At 37.0% G+C, this 16,996-nt stretch overlaps 1 protein-coding gene across 2 annotated transcripts in view; it reads right to left on the bottom strand.

The window, feature by feature from the left end:
- PAFAH1B1 (platelet-activating factor acetylhydrolase 1b, regulatory subunit 1 (45kDa)) overlaps positions 1 to 16,996 on the bottom strand; it is a 68,018-nt gene that overhangs the window by 41,443 nt on the left and 9,579 nt on the right. The window lies entirely within an intron of this gene.

The raw sequence follows: 16,996 nt of genomic DNA on the forward strand, positions 1-16,996 counted from the left end.
TCAGTATGTTTTTTGGAACGCAGAATTCTTAAGCACTCTACATTCTAACACAATATACAGTTTTCTGCTACACCAAAGCAACTCTCCTAGACAACATCGTTTATAATGGCTTAGGTAAGTACCTCACCACAGAAAGAGAAAGGGGAAAAGTAAAAATAGAAAACAGGAAACTTAAATAGAGTATTAAAAAAAAATAATCTTAGTGAGTGAATTACTAATTTAAGTTCCTCTCATTTTGTTTCAGTGTGTTAATAACATAGGGTTCACACTTATCAAAACTTTTATAAAATATCAATAATCTATTTTGTACACTGTTTCTTGCTAACTAGGAGTTTATGAAACAGGGGAAAACAATATAGAATATATAAAGGATGTACATGAGGGAAAACATAAACTGGCAATTATATGTTAACAGTAGGGGTGTACTGACATAAAGAATGCTAATTGTCAGGTTTACTTATTATTAATATTAGATGTAGAAGAGTTTAAGAAACTCACCTAAGACTCTTACACTAACGGATTACCAATGGTTCCTGGTCTCATGAAACTGTCACTCAACAATGCAGATTATTTACCTTCTTTGAACAGCAGGTTACAGTTCCTAACCCTAATACAAATGATACAGTCCAGATACAGCAACGAGGAAAGGCAGAAGCTATTGTCAAGGATTACTGAGTACCTTTTCATATTAGCTTTCTAGAGTTAAACAAAAATCTTCTGTTTGCCAATAAACTATGTGCTTCATGAGAAATGAAAACTGCATCAACCAAAACAAGGTCCTGGCTCCTTGGATAAAAATTTTGTTTCACTTGTTCTGTCTTCTCCTCCCCTCACCATCCCCAAATTGTGTGCAGCATCAAAATCATCCTGATCTCTGTATAATAAACCCAACAGAACATACACATATATGTTCTGACTTGCACAGTCCTCACTGAACAGAAGTAAAAAGGAGGACCATCACTCATCCATTTAAATAGTGGTGGACATATTGGGTGTGCCAGCAAATTCTTCATCACTTCACCAAGTAATGCTCGGTATCATGGCACCAAACATGAGGTTACTGGTTTCTCTAAGTTCTCAATATTTGACTTTGACTATTATTCTACGTAAAAAGTTTTAAACTATTATCACTAATGCTATACTGCAATGCAGTCAAATAAAAAAAAAAAGTATACTTACCTAAGAAATTAATGCATTGCCTATTCTGAAAAACACCGCAGTCAAATTTAAATTTTTAAATTTACAGTTTAATTCTGTAAGACTGCATCAGACAACAAAGTACCCTCAAGAGCAACTTCATTTCCTTACATCAATATTTGTGATTTCCTCACTTCTCCACTTACAGAGATAAGCTTCTAGAGTTTTGAGGTTGTTTTCAAATAAAACAAAGATGTCAAAAGTAATTAAAACATTAATGGTCCCTGCAGTATCCTGTGCTGCATGATTAATTAATATGAAGAAGTTAGATTTTCCCCACCCCCACAATTTGAAAACACTAGATCACTGAAAGTTCTTCATCAAACACCTAGGCTTTAGTGTCCGCCTGTTCTTATTCTCCTTAAGCTTGGAGGCCCACAATTCACCTGGACCGGCTGCTGGCAAGCAATAACAAAAGCTAAAGCAAAAAAGGACCAGGTTGGGTCATCAATGAGGGATGGACTAAGTGAAGGCACAGTTCACTTTCTGTAAAAGTAAAATTCTTCCAATAGCTACACCATTTTCTCACTTCCTATTAGTTACAGCTGACTACTATATCTCATTTTGCAAGATTTAAGTCACTCATCCAAAATTTATATTCAAAATATTTTGTATTTTTTCAATTAGCTTTGGGCCAATGATTAAGATACCACCTTTTCCACTGAGAATTACTCGTACCAATATCAAGTCTAGTAACTCTTAGTATTAAAGGCAAGTGTTGTAAATAGATGCTCCACTGCTTTAGATTATAAATCTGAAGAAAGTAGAAATAGTACTTTTGTTTTCTCTCTCTCTTTTAAAAACTCTCATGTATGGATGTGAGAGTTGGACTGTGAAGAAGGCTGAGCACCAAAGATGCTTCTGAACTGTGGTGTTGGAGAAGACTCTTGAGAGTCCCTTGGACTGCAAGGAGATCCAACCAGTCCATTCTGAAGGAGATCAGCCCTGGATGTTCTTTGGAAGGAATGATGCTAAATCTGAAACTCCAGTACTTTGGCCACCTCATGAGAAGAGTTGACTCTTTGGAAAAGACTCTGATGCTGGGAGGGATTGGGGGCAGGAGGAGAAGGGGACGACAGAGGATGAGATGGCTGGATGGCATCACGGACTCGATGGACGTGAGTTTGAGTGAACTCCGGGAGTTGGTGATGGACAGGGAGGCCTGGTGTGCTGCTATTCATGGGGTCGCAAAGAGTCGGACACGACTGAGCGACTGATCTGATCTGATCTGATCTAGCTGTAGCCTATGGGATCCAGTTCCCTGACCAAGGATCAAACCTGGGCCCCCTGCATTGGGACCGCAGACCCTTAGCCAGTGGACCACCAGGGAAATCAACATTTAAATCAGTGGACTCTGAGTAGAGCAGATTACCCTCCATAATGTGGCTGGGCCTCATCCAGTCTGTTGAAGGCCTGAAAAGAAAGATGTGCAAGGCCAGCAGACTGCCTCTGGACTTGGGAGCTGCAACATCAACCCTTCCCTAGGTCACCAGCCAGTTACATTTTGGACCTGCCAACCTTCACAACCACACAAGCCGATTCCTTAAACTCTCTCCCTCCGTTCTCTCCCTCTCCCAGAGATCGACTGTAGTCACTTTCTCTCCCTCCGTTCTCTCCCTCTCCCAGAGATCGACTGTAGTCACTTTTTCTTTTTGATATATACATAAATCCTACTGGGTGTCTGGCTGGAGAACCCTAATAATATGCCCCCAAGCCCTCGATTCTGTTATAATAATATAGCAGACATTAACATTATAGCCTTAGCCTATCACTAAACTCTACTGGAATGAATACTCTTCACCCCTCATACTGCTTAAAGTCTACTCCCTGGATACTCACCAGGTAAATCAATGCCCTTAAGGATTATCAAATGTAAAAAACTAACTCCTACTTAAAACAGACAAGAGAAACGTCCTGAACAAAAGGCTTGTTGTTCAGTCACTCAGCATGTCTGAATCTTTGCAACCTCATGGACTGTAGCATACCAGGCTTTCCTGTCTCACTATCTCCCAGAATTTGCTCAAACTTAGGTCCATTGAGTCGATGATGCCATCCATCCAACCATCTCATCCTCTGTTGCCCCCTTCTCCTCCTGCCCTCAATCTTTCGCAGCATCAGGGTCTTTTCCAATGAGTTGGCTCTTCGCATCAGGTGGCCAAAGTACTGGAGCTTCAGCTTCAGCATCAAACAAAAGGCTACTGAGGCGCAAAACAGATAACTGAGAACTCTCCTCTCCTCTGTTTCATTGTCACTCCCTCCACTGCAAGTGGAGTCTCTGATATTCACTGCCACTGCAACTTATAAGCACCATATCACTACTGCTGACTTTTCAGCTCTTCTCTTTCCTATCCTTGTTTCTTTTTTCTTGGCCTGTCTACTTCATCATTCTTGGCTTTCCCTTTATGGACATTAATCAGGATGCTTTCTCATTCTTACAACACACCCACCAAATACATGCAAGATATAATCTTTGTCCCCACAGTGATCATCTGTTGACCAATGCTCAAAGATTGCTTCTTTGTTGACTAAAATCTTTCTCTTCTTTGACTTAAGGCATGAAGCTATTTTGAACACCTGAGGGTTCCAAGTGGAATTCTGACCCGGTTAGATTTGACTGTATGTATATCCCTTCCTACTGCTTTTTATCTCAAAGCAGTTTTCTGTGTGATACAACTGTTTGTGTCTATAAACAGTGAAACAGAACATGAAAAAAGACAACTATTTGCTGTTTTAATATGCTTTTAGAAATTGCAGGTCACTTTTTTCCTTTTAAATTCACTCTAATGTCAAAATATACTTAAATGAAAATGAGGAAAAGATCTATTTAAAAGGTTGTTTTACAGACATATAGCCTGACAGAACCACTGACAAAACAGTCCTGGAATATAAACTATTCCTCCTAAAAAGATTAAGTCTCCTATAAATTGTGTTCTACTTCACTGAATCCATTATTTCTAGGTTCACTGGGATTTTATGATGCCAAATATGTCTCTAATAAAAACAAACAATACTGAATTATACTACCGCTCTCTAACAAAAATTTCAACTTGCATTCTATTATTATACTGAATGACATCAAAATAAAAAACAAATTCAACAAACTGATGCTGATGAGTTTACATAAATTTAGGCAATGACTCTTTAGGCTGAGAAACACCTCTGGGACACAAAACAATGAATGCCACATTTGTATTTTTTTCAAATTAGATTTACTAAAAGTAGTTGAAGGAAAAGTGGGGTTAACTATGGATTTTTACCATGAGTCTACATTTGAACCACCTGAGAAAATTCCTGAAAATAATCATGCTAGGCCTTATCCTAGCAATTCTGAGGTGCCATCGAGATCTTAAAATTTTCTCCGGATGATTCTGATACACATCCTCAGTAGAGAATCATATATGCAACATTACAGACTGTAACCAGTCCTAAAGGGCCAAAGGCAAAATTAAGAAGGGGAAATCAAGGAATCTTCAGTGTCAGAACTCAGAGGAGTTCCAGGGGAGAAAATCAAATCAGGAAGCCAAGGTACTCAGGTCTCAAAGGTAACTGCAACAACTGTCACCCAAATTCAAATAAATATTTACAAACCCCTTCAGATATATCTTGAGGAGACATACTAACAGGAAAAAAGGGTCAATACACTTTGAAGTAACTAAGCATTTTTCATTATAGTTAAGCTGTTATTAAAGATTTTTTTTTAATCCTTCAAGAAGAAAATACTGCTGGCTTTTTCATTACACAACTCTATCTAGTCCTAGTCTTCCTGGAATGTTCTAATAAAGATACATTCTTTTGTAATTATATTACTTTGTTGCTTTTGTCTCATCCTATCTCTTCTCCTCTGTATCTAGACCAGGGGTAGGCAAACTTTTTATAAATGGATAGACAGTATTGATAAATATTTTAAGTTTTGCTGACCTTATGGTTTCTGCAGCAAGAAAGCAACAATAAACAATATGTGGAATATCTGTGTCTCCGTATCAATAAAACTTTATAGACACTGAAATTTCAATTTCATGTAACTTAAATTATTAATTTATAAAATTAAAATCAGAAATTATTTTAGAAGCGAAATTGTATAAAAATGTTTACAAAACAAATTTTTACAAAAGATTACTTTGCCTCTTTCCAACCTGCAGGGAGGATCCAGCTTGTCAGACATAGTTTGCAAGCCCCCTTATCTAGACAAATGAAGTTACCTGGTACAAGCTACTTTAAATGTTAGTAACAGTAGAATCTCTTTCATAGGGTTGTCAGGTAGATTAAATGATTTGACATATGTAAATAAAGTGTTTAGAACAGTGCCTGGTACACAGTAAGTGCTATATGATTTTACACACACATACACAGGAAGAGATAAAGAAACTAAAATAAATATTTCCATATCTCCTCTACTTTAATACCCTTTCATTTGCTATCACACTGAAATGTTTTACCTAAAATTTGACTGTTATAAAAATAAGAAAAATCACTGTTGAGGCAGAAAAAGTATCCAATTATGAGTTTATCAGCTTTTCCTAGAAACTAATTTTCTAAGTTTTTTTTCCCTCAAAAGTCCAAATACATCCACCTGAATTTATTCACAGCAGTAATCTCATTAATATGAATCTCAAGCAAAAAAAAACAAAAACAAAAACCCTCACCTACCTACTGAAGTAAATATTTACAAAGATCTACATTAAGACCTCAAAGGAGGACACAGGATTCTAATTTTCAATACACTAATGAAATTGCTTCCCTGGTGGGTTTCCCTGGTAGGCCAGACAGTAAAGAATCTGCCTGTAATGCAGGAGACCTGGATTCGATCTCTGGGTTGGGAAAATCCCCTGGAGGAGTGCATGGCAACCCACTTCAGTATTCTTGCCTGGAGAATCCCTGTGGACAGAGGAGCCTGGTGGGCTACAGTCCATGGGGTCACAAAGAGTCAGACATGACTGATGACCTAAACACAGCACACAATGCAATTGCAGTTAGGAAGAACTTGTCTATAAATGCATGATTACATTATAACCAAGACATGGCTTTCAAATTCAGGTTTAGCATACTTTTCCCTTTACTTAAGCAGCCAATTTAATTAACCAAGGAAAGTCAGCGACTCTCACCCTGGCTTAAGCCTGCCTAAGTGTGAATCAAAGAATGTAAGGAAAAGTCAGGCAGAATTCAGGTGAGGCCATTTATCTCCAGAAAGGTATAAAGAGGCAGCATTCCTCATGCCCAGGTCTTCATTATAGAAATATTTCATTTTGGGTATCTGCCCCTTCACCCATATGTCTTGCAATTTTCCATTTCCCTTTAAGATTCACCCCAAAGGCAACCCATCACCACCTCTGTGACTCCTTTGGCTAGACTGTTCTCATTGGAGCAGCCTACTGCCTAGTCTTTAACCTCCCTGTGCCATATACATATAATCCTAACAGCTACCATTTACAGAATGACTTTATAGGCTAGGCTCTTTTCCTGAAATATTTAATTCTTACAACTCTCAGCAAAAAAAAAAAAAAAAAAAAACTTATACACTTTATTTAACAGACGAGGAAACAAGTTCACTAAGGTTAGCGCATGTATTCAAGGTCAAAATGTTAAACAGTGGCCCGGCCAGAATTCAAATCCAGTTTGCTTTTTTTACTTCCACACAAAAGGTTTCAAACAGTACGAATGAGGACAGAGCGGAGGCCTAGAGGGCAGGATTCTGTTTTTTAATCTGTTCACGTATTGGATTTCTGCACACAAGTTTTTTTGGAGAAGTTTCCACTGTTAAGATAAATTTGAAAAATCACTGATTTTACCCTGGGCTGCCTCCCACATTCTTTATAACTATATACAAGCAGTCTCTAGTACCAGACTGATCTCCTCAGGAGCAAACACTGAACTGAATCTGCCTCTCTAGTGTTTGAACCGAGTCAAGCCTTGAAAGCAAAATTTTCCAAATCAAGTAAAAGTACATTTCCACAGTTATAAGCAATTATACAATAACTTATAAGTCCAAAGCAATTTAGTCAATAAAATTCTTTCATATATGATTTTAAAAAAAGAAACCAAGTGAGCTTTAAAATGTTTTCCAAAAATAGCACATTTCTTCAGTATTCTTCAACATTCAAAAGCTTTATTTTAATAAAATATCAATTATATAGCCACTGTCAAGTAGTATTAGCAAAAGGTATTAACTATGTTTTTTTAATTGCCATACATATTAGAATTAAACCATATAAAACTGTCGATAACGGCAATTCCACAAATTCAATCTAACGCTTATCAATGGTATTTAAACACCACTAGCAAAGCTCTCAGCAACTAGCTGAATGACTTAGTTTCGACAAAAAAAAAAAATTAACCAGAGTAACTCCCTCCTCTCTGAGATTTCATAGTTCTTTGTACATACACCTATTTAACATTTCTCACAGCACACAGTAATTATCTGCCTTGATGTTGTCTCAACAACACTCCTCCAAAGCTGCAAATCTGACATATTTCTCATTTTGTCTCCACCAAATATTATGGTAATCCACACACAGTAGGGATCGAGTAAGCATTTCTGTGTCTGCTACAGGAATCACAGTAAAATTGAGATTAAAAATTTACCATGTCCTCAGAAATAAAAGATGTACTCTACCACTTTATTCCCATCATTCTTTTTCAAATTCTGAAATATGGGCAATAAAATACATTTAAATCCAGCTGCTTAGACTGGATTTGATGTAATTTTTTTCTTTTAAAAGATTTAACACTAATGTCATAAAAGTAAACCAATTTAAAAATCCTGTAGAAAACAATGGCCTGTCTCAACTTTATAATAAAACTTTAAAAATTAAAGACCATTTAATCTTCTAATGTGCACATTAATTACTCTTCTGGTTTTTGTTTAAAAATGCAAAGGACAAGTGACAATTAGATAAACCAAAGTCACACACACAAATCCATTACCTTAAAACTCAGAGGAAAAAGTTTACTAATACTTCTAAGCATACAAACAATAACATAAAACATTGTTCTGTTGCTTTTTTTAAAAAAAGTACAAGTTACAGTGAATACTTATGCAGACAGCCCAAAGAAATTATAAGAATACAGGAATCACTGCAATTCTTAAGAACAGAGCAATGTTCTAAAATTGATGTTCCATGATGACTGTTTTGGAGATAACGTACAGGAGATAAAAGAGAAAGGGCAGGCTATAAGTAGAAGCTAAGAAAGGCCTGGACTAGGATGGAAGCAGTTAACAATGACTTGGGGGAAAAAAGAGCTTTATAGTCAATAGGGAATTATGCAAAAGTGCGATTTTTCTTTTTGACCTGGTCTACTACTTGCTCCTGGTTTTAAAGATGGATTTCTCAAGGATATGGTCTTGATCCTAAAGGTGGATCCCCTTTAGAGGGTCTTTACCACCAAAGACAACTGCCCACAATCCAACGGGAAAACTTTCATTATATCTCAACTGAACTGATTTCTAGTGTACTACTATCCACATTCAATGCTCTCCTCCACTGCAACACTGAGAAGTAACTATATTCTTAGTGTCAATTATTCAGTTTTTTTTTTTTACTGAGGATCTACCAGGTACCAAGCATACAAATCAAACAACATATCTATGTCCCATGTAACCCATGTCTCATCTATGAAAAGCTGCATGTGACTTAGATAGTCCCTGTCTTAAGAAACTTACAATATAGTTGAAGATGTGAGCTACATATACATAGCCTTTCAATCATTCATTGACTATTCTGCTGAACTCTGTTATATGAAGTTTTACTATAAATAAAGGTGAATAAAATGTAATCCATCCCTAGGAGAATGTACAATCTAGTTAGAGTAAGATGGGAGACTGGGGACAGGGAAGGAAATGATAGAGTATAACGTGAGCCAAGGACTGACCAAGTCAGCTTTGTGAACTGAAAGGCTAAAGATGGAAATGACTGGCAGTTTTCTGAGGCAGGTTTTAGAAGAAAGGAAAATAATATGTTGACTATAATATGAAAAAAATAACCAAGTGTAAAATTATTTTAAGCAACTGAAATATACAGTACTGTTAAAAAGCTGAGGCCATATCTATTACCTGACATAAATAAAAACACCTCCTCCTTGTATTTACCAGGAGTCCACTGTTATAGGGAACGGTCTGCTGAAGCAAATGGTTTTCAGCAGCATAAAGTAGAGCTGTGTACTGACCCCCCTTTTTCTTTAACTCTATTTCTTAATGACTTTACCAGTTTGGGATATTATGGAAGAATGCTGCTCCTTACACCTTCAAACAAGGCAGGAATGTAGCAGATAGGAATCTACAAGCACTCCCACAAAGTTTATTTGGGTAAAACTAAGTTTTCACAAAACTACTTAAATCCTACATATAAATGGTTTGCACCTGATGTATGGAACACCCGCACTTGCCAAGAAGCTTAATCTCAATATGTATCAAAACTGGATTGAGGAAAACTATATCCATGGGTCAAACAATCTACCCACTCATTCAGACTTGACTCTCATATGACGTGGTATTCCCATATTGAGTGTTGTTAAATACTAGACATGTATCTACCTTAGAGATGTTGATGATGGAAATGATGATTACACATAATCTTCTTTATGAGGACCCCTATGAGAAATTACAGTCTGAGAGTACCAAATGTTAGTGACCTTTCTGAACTAATTGGTTCACTTTTATCCTAAGGACATTGTGAAAAATAACCTAACTGGTATTTTTTTCCTCCTGCCACCACATAGAAAGTTCAGTCAAATCTGTGCTCTCTGCCTGCAGGAAGACCACTGTGATAGACCTTTTTGGCCTAGATTCTGATTCTGTTTTATCCTTACCCTTTGTTTCTTTTTTCTCTTTGTTTTTAATTTGTGGTATTTTGTGGTTTCATCTTTATAAACTGCTTTAAATAGATTACAAATCAAATACAGAGACTAACTAGGCAGGTAAAAGTGTGAATCAGCTAGAAATAAAGCAACAGTGGTAGAACTGTTTGTTTGTTTTTAAGTAAATCTAATTAAAAACAAAAATCTGAGCAGACAAAACATATTTCTAATCTGAATCCTGGATTATCCATTTGCAGCCTCTGAGTAAGGCACTTTTTCTTGACGACTGCAGTTCTCTAGTTATACCTTTCCCCCATTGTTTATAAAGACATCAATAGGAAAGTATTTCTTCACTATAAACAGTACAAGGGCAATAATAAACAATAATGGAGTGGTATGAACTTGTTTCAATGGAAAGTTTATGCCCATCTAAAGGAGAGCAGCTGTGACTCAGCTTAGGCCAACTGCTGCCACAGGAAAATGTGGGCCCTGCTGTTGTCAAAGCTTCTAATTTTTCAGGATAATCCAAAAAACCGAATTCTAAGATAATGACTCAAAAAAAAAAAATTTAACTATCCAAAGACAAGAGAAATGCATTTACACTTAGTTCATCATAAAGGCCACCAGTGTGCAACCCCTGGCCCAATACTGAATTAAACATAGGTTTTCTGAACAGACTGAGGAAAATGCAACAAAATTTAGGAATTTATGGTCTAAAATCAATGTCAACAATATTATTCATTCTATTTATTCAATTCAAAGCATAAAATTTACTAAAGAACAAATACTTAATCAACCTTAAGATAAAACTTTGTGGAACAAAAACAAAATTTATCATCTGCAGACACCTTTTTCATGTTCACTGCAACACTGTATGTAACAGTGAAAATCTGAAAACAATTTAAAGGCCTATTTCTGTACTATAGGTATAACAAACTAGAGATGATTATATATTAAGAAATTATTTAGCACAATAAACTAGATCTACATATATCAATACATCTTTTTTTTTAGGTGAAAAAACCAAGTTGCAGAATATACAGTGTAACATTCATGTAAACTCTAAAGATGATTATACATTGTTTATGGATACACTTGGTGGCTTCCCTGGTGGCTCAGATGGTAAAGCGTCTGCCTGCAATGCAGGGGACCCAGGTTTGATTCCTGGGTAAGAAGATCCCCTGGAGAAGGAAATGGCAATCCACTCCAGCACTCCTGCCTAGAAAATCCCAGGGACGGAGGAGCCTGATAGGCTACAGTCGGGTCGCAAAGAGTCGACACGACTGAGCGACTTCACTTTCACATGGATACATTTATGTACAGAAAAAGTATAAAAACAGAATAAAAGAATATATACAAACTTTAGGAAGAACTTTATCATTAGAAAGAGGGAGGGTGAGTAGGACTGGAAAGTGGGTGTCAACTCTTAACTGTAATAAAGCCGTATTTCTTAAAAATAAACTTTAGAGCAAAATGTTAACCTCTGTTAATTCAGGTAGTAGTTATGCGGAAATTTTGTTATATCATCACAGGTATTTCTCCTGCATATTTGACATATTCCATAATAAAAATAAACTGTAAATATGTAAAATAAAATTCAAAAGAAATGACGTCTAGATCCCATGATGGGCCCTCTTAAAACATGCTGAATATATAAATGGTATGAAAGCCCTGAAGGAATCAATCCTACACTTTTGAGGTCCTACTGTGTAGAATTTTGAAGTCAAATAGTAGAGGTTCAAATATCAACTACAAACTGACCTTAGGCAAATTTTCAAAATTCCTAAGCCTGTTTGTCCACATAAATCAAACAACTGTGGTGAAGCTTAAGGAGTTAATCAGTGTTAAGGGCTTCTCTCCATAGAGTTCTAGAATAGTGAAGACATACAAAGAGGAAATTATAATTTCACTTTGAAGATGACATGGCGTAGTACCTTTTACATTCTTACATACATCATCAATGTAACAAGAGATACTGCTCTTCTAGTGTCAAGGACAGAACACAAATCAGTTTTGCCACCACAAGAAGGCAGAAAGTAGACAGCCCTATTGCTATTATGTCAACTGGTCTTAATCATCTTCACATCACCAAATATCAAGCACCACTTACTGAGAACTATGTGCAAGGTACTGTTCTAGGCTCTTTAGTAAGTATGCACTTGGTATGTCAGGTAAAAATTTATATAAGCTACAACAAAACTAGGAAAGGAGTATGTCAAGGCTGTATATTGTCACCCTGCTTATTTAACTCATACACAGACTACACCATGTGAGATGCCAGGCTAGACGACTCACAAGCTGGAATCAAGACTGCAGAGAAATATCAACAACCTCAGATATGCAGATGATACCACTTTAATGGCAGAAAGCGAAGAGGAACTAAAGAGCTTCTCGGTGAAAGTGAAAGAGGAGAGTGAAAAAGTTGCCTTTAAAACTCAGCATTCAAAAAACTTGGATCACGGCATCCAGTCCCATCACCTCAAGGTAAATGGGGGAAACGTGGAAACAGTGACAGAGTTTTATTTTCTTGGGCTCCAGAACCACTGTGGATGGTGACTTGCAGCCATGAAATTAAAAGACACTTGCTCCTTGGAAGAAAAGCTATGACCAACCTAGACAGCATATTAAAAAGCAGAGACGTCACTTTGCCAACAAAGGTCTGTATAGTCAAAGCTATGGTTTTTCCAGTAGTCATGTACTGCTGTTGAACCATAAAGAAAGCTGAGTGTCAAAGAATTCATGCTTTCAAACTATGATGTCGGAGAAGACTCCTGAGAGTCCCTTTGACACCGAGATCAAACCAGTCAATCCTAAAGGAAATCAACCTTGAATATTCATTGGAAGGACTGATGCTGAAGCTGAAGCTTCAATACTTTGGCATTGGATACAAAAAGCCAACTCTTTGGAAAAGATCCTGATGCTGGGGAAAACTGAAGGTAAAAACAGAAGGGGGTGACAAAGGATGAGATGGTTGGAGAGCATCACTGACTCAATGGACATGAGTGAGCAAACTGTGGGAGTTAGTGAGGGACAAGGAAGCCTGACATGCTGCAGATCATGGGGTCACAGAGAGATACAACTTAGTGACTGCACAACAATAACAAGAAAAAATACTTGTAGATACCTTAGAATTATGAATTCAAAGAAAATTTCTTTCAGGTGAAAAAAAAAAATTAGAGAAGGTTACCTGAAAAGAACCTGGTATGCAGATTTGAAGGATATATATGTCAGAAGATACACAGAAAAAAAGAGAATGGTGGAGTGGTAAAGAGTGAAAATGCCATAAGGAAAACAAAGTATCTTAAGGCTGAATCACCAGATACAAGGCAGGCAATAAGAAACAAGTGAAGCTGCTGAAATGTGAGATAGAACACAAAAGAAAAGTCCCTGAGTGTACATTTAGGATTAAAAAAATATGTTTTTAGCAAGGTACCCTTTGCATTTTCATATACAAAGCTGACTAAATAAATACAGTAAAAAGCTGGCAATGGGTTTTTCGCAAGAAAGCAATTTGAGAACTATGGTTCAGGAAAATTAATCTGGCGCTTTATGTACTATTTCACATAATTCCTCCTTTTTTTCTCTGCTATGGATGGCTAATGACACTCAGCTTCTCAATTTCACCCAAACACCCAAGCCACAAATCTCAGCTGTCTTCTGATACCTGCCACTCCTCATCGCACACTGTGTGTGTTCTCAGATGCTCAGTTGTGTCCAACTCTAAACCCCATGGACTGCAGCCCTCCAGGCTCCTCCGTCCACAGAATTCTCCGAGCAAGAAACCAGAGTGGGCTGCCATTTCCTCCTCCAGGTGACCTGCCCCACCCAGGGACTAAGCCCGCATCTCTCTCTTTTTTTTTAAAGTTCTACCAGTTTATTGCTACATGCTCAGTCATATAAGCCCATGGACTGCAGCCCGCCGGGCTCCTCTGTCCATGGACTTTTCCAGGCAAGAATACTGGAGTGGGCTGCCATTTCCTTCTCCAGCCCGCGTCTCTGGCGTCTCCTGCGCTGGCATGTGATTTCTTTCCCACTGCGGCACATTACACACTCCCCATTCACAATTCTACCTCCTAAACCTTTCTCCAGTCAACAACCTTCATTGTCACTATTTCAAGCACTAATCATTCTTTCCTGAAAAAGCCTCTTAAGAGCCCCTCCAACTCCAATCTATATTGTTCACTGCCACCTAAACTACCTAACTCTACATCTGATTATAATGTTCACCTTGCTTGAAACGATGCCTTCCAAATTGCCTAGAATTCAGAACAACCCAGAATTTATAAATTCTATCTATCTGGCTCATATGTACCTTTTCAGTCTCATACTCACATGTACTCTACAATTCCCTCTGCAAATTACTTACCAGCATTCACATAATAGTTTTTCATGCTTCTGTACCTGTATATGTTGCTCTTTCCTTTACCTAAAATGACCTTCTTCCATGTCCACTCCAATTACCCATTCAAGATCTGGTTTAAATATCGTTCTCAACCATCTTTAGTAGGGAGATTTAAAGAGCCCTGAAACAGCGTGACACATATCATACGTGATGTTCATGACTTTAACCCAGGACCCAGATTTAAAAGACTACAGAAGGTACTGAATTTCCTACCCATTTAATTATTTCATTAAGACTCGGAGAACACTCTAATTTCAATCAAGTTTTCCTATTTTTGTAAAACTGAATGGCACGAAAAAATATCCTTAGAATTTGACAAATCTAAAAGTAGGGAAGAGAGAAGTAAAATTTATCAAAGGAATGAATACGTGATGAAATATTGTATCGATCCAAGTTTATTTACCATATATGAATAAGCAATGAAAAATTATAGCTATAATAGAATTAACAAATTTTAACTTCTTTAATGATTCAGCAGCCACTTTAAATTTTTACAGCATTACTATGGTGCTATCTTTTTATAATCACAAATTTTAATATAAAGTTATAACATAAAAACAACATAATAAATCATTATTTAAGCTTTCTGGCTCTTTGGACTTGGGTTAAATGAGAGTTTTACACATAGTAGTGGATCTTTAAAGAGAAATTTCCCTCCATCTACTGAGAAAAACAGCAAAGGCCTATACCTTTAGAGAAATTAAAAACTGTACCAGGTCATTAGTTCTCGTTTTTATGGAAGCATCATAATATACACCAAAGCTTCAAATATCACTAGCGTAGAGGATATCTAAGACCCAAAGTACTTTAATGAATAATGGGGGGGGGTCAGCCTTGATTTTTTCTATATTTAATTACCTGTATCTGCCAAGTTTAACACTTCAATGTTTGTTCAATTTTTCTGTCTGTCCTAAATAGTACCACCACAGTTCACACCATCAGCTCTCACCTGGACTGGACTAATTTACTTATTTATTTTAGAATATTTGCTTGTTTGGCTGCACTGGGTCTTAGTTGCAGTATACAGGATCTTTGATTAATAGTTGCACAACTCTTACTTGTGGGATGTGGGATCTAGTTCCCTTATCAGGGATCAAACCCAGACCCCCTGCACTGGGAGTGCAGAGTCTTAGCCACTGGATCACCAGGGAAGTCCTTGGACTGGCCTAATTTAATTCCAACAGGTCTTTCTAAATCTAGTCTTGACCTATTAACATTTATCTTATACTCAGCCCTAGAATTATCTATTTAAAATACAATCTGACCATATCACTTAACTTAAAAACAATTGTTCATTGGCACACTAGTTTTTAATTAACATTTATTTAAATACCACTTACTGTATGCTAGTCACTGATTTAAGTGTTTCAGAAGTGTTCATTTACTCCTCATAACTACCTATGAAGATTTAAATAAGGAGCTTTTATACTCTGTGTATGTGTGTGTGTAGTGCAACAGAGCTATGTAAGTAGCAGAGCTGAACACATGCATCTGATCTCCAAAGTCAGGGCCTCTAATCACTGCATTATGCTGCACCTATTTCCCAAAGTCCACATGCTTAACAGTGTATAAGGTCTTTGATTAGTATCTGGTCCCTTTCCACATTTCAAGTCTTACTTCTAATCAAGCCCCACATTGCTCAAACTCTAGTTAACACTGAGTACCTTGTAATGCACGCCTTCCCTCTCCTCACTTTGACACCTTTATTATTTTACTACTGCTTGTCCCCTGTCTGGAGTACTTTCCAGCACCTCAGCACAGTTCTCATAAGAGTGCACTGAATACATTCTGATGAAAGAATGAATTTTATGAAATGAAATGAATTAATTATAAAATAAAAGAATGAATTAATACCTCATAAGGTTAGTAAGCAAAAATTTTTAAAAATCTACTATTAATTATACTGATAGATATAAAACAACAACAAAAAAATATTTTAGAATTCAAGTCTCCAATACACCTAATGGTTATCCTGTTAAAACATACACAAACAACAACAACCAAAAAAACTTCCCCCAACCTTGGTTCTCCTTCAACTCTTTCTCATTGCTTCCAAACACCCATATTTGCTCAACAGCGCAAACCAAAACAAACAAATCTCAATTCTTCACCTTCTTCATTCCTTGTTTGTCTCACTTCCCATATCAAATCGGTTAATAATTTATACATACTCAATCTCTCTCGAATCCATTCTTTAAACCTTCACTGTCTCTTAAATAGTTATCACAGGCCTATCTGCCTCCATCCACTCCATAGCTGCATTTCCCACAATGCTGACAGCTGTCTTTTTAAAATGGAAATCTAATGATGTCACTTATCACAAATTAAAATCACCCTCTGCCACCTCAAGGACAAAAAGAGTTCTTCTCAAAAACAATCAACTTGGAAGCTTACTGAAAATGCAGATAGCCCCTGATGCCCCCTCAACCATGGAATTTGCATTGCGTGAGTCTAAGACGAGCCTACAAATGAAAATGGTCCACGTGCCACCCGGCTTTAGAGGTCAGATCAGGGCAGTGTTCTCTATACTCATCATCACTCCAGCCATACTGAACTACAACTACATGTAACTTCCTCACCAACTAAGGGGTACTTCTGAGACTAGGT

Source organism: Bison bison, unplaced genomic scaffold (assembly GCF_000754665.1).
Source record: "Bison bison bison isolate TAMUID 2011002044 unplaced genomic scaffold, Bison_UMD1.0 scf7180017864472, whole genome shotgun sequence".
Taxonomy (NCBI): Eukaryota; Metazoa; Chordata; class Mammalia; order Artiodactyla; family Bovidae; genus Bison; species Bison bison.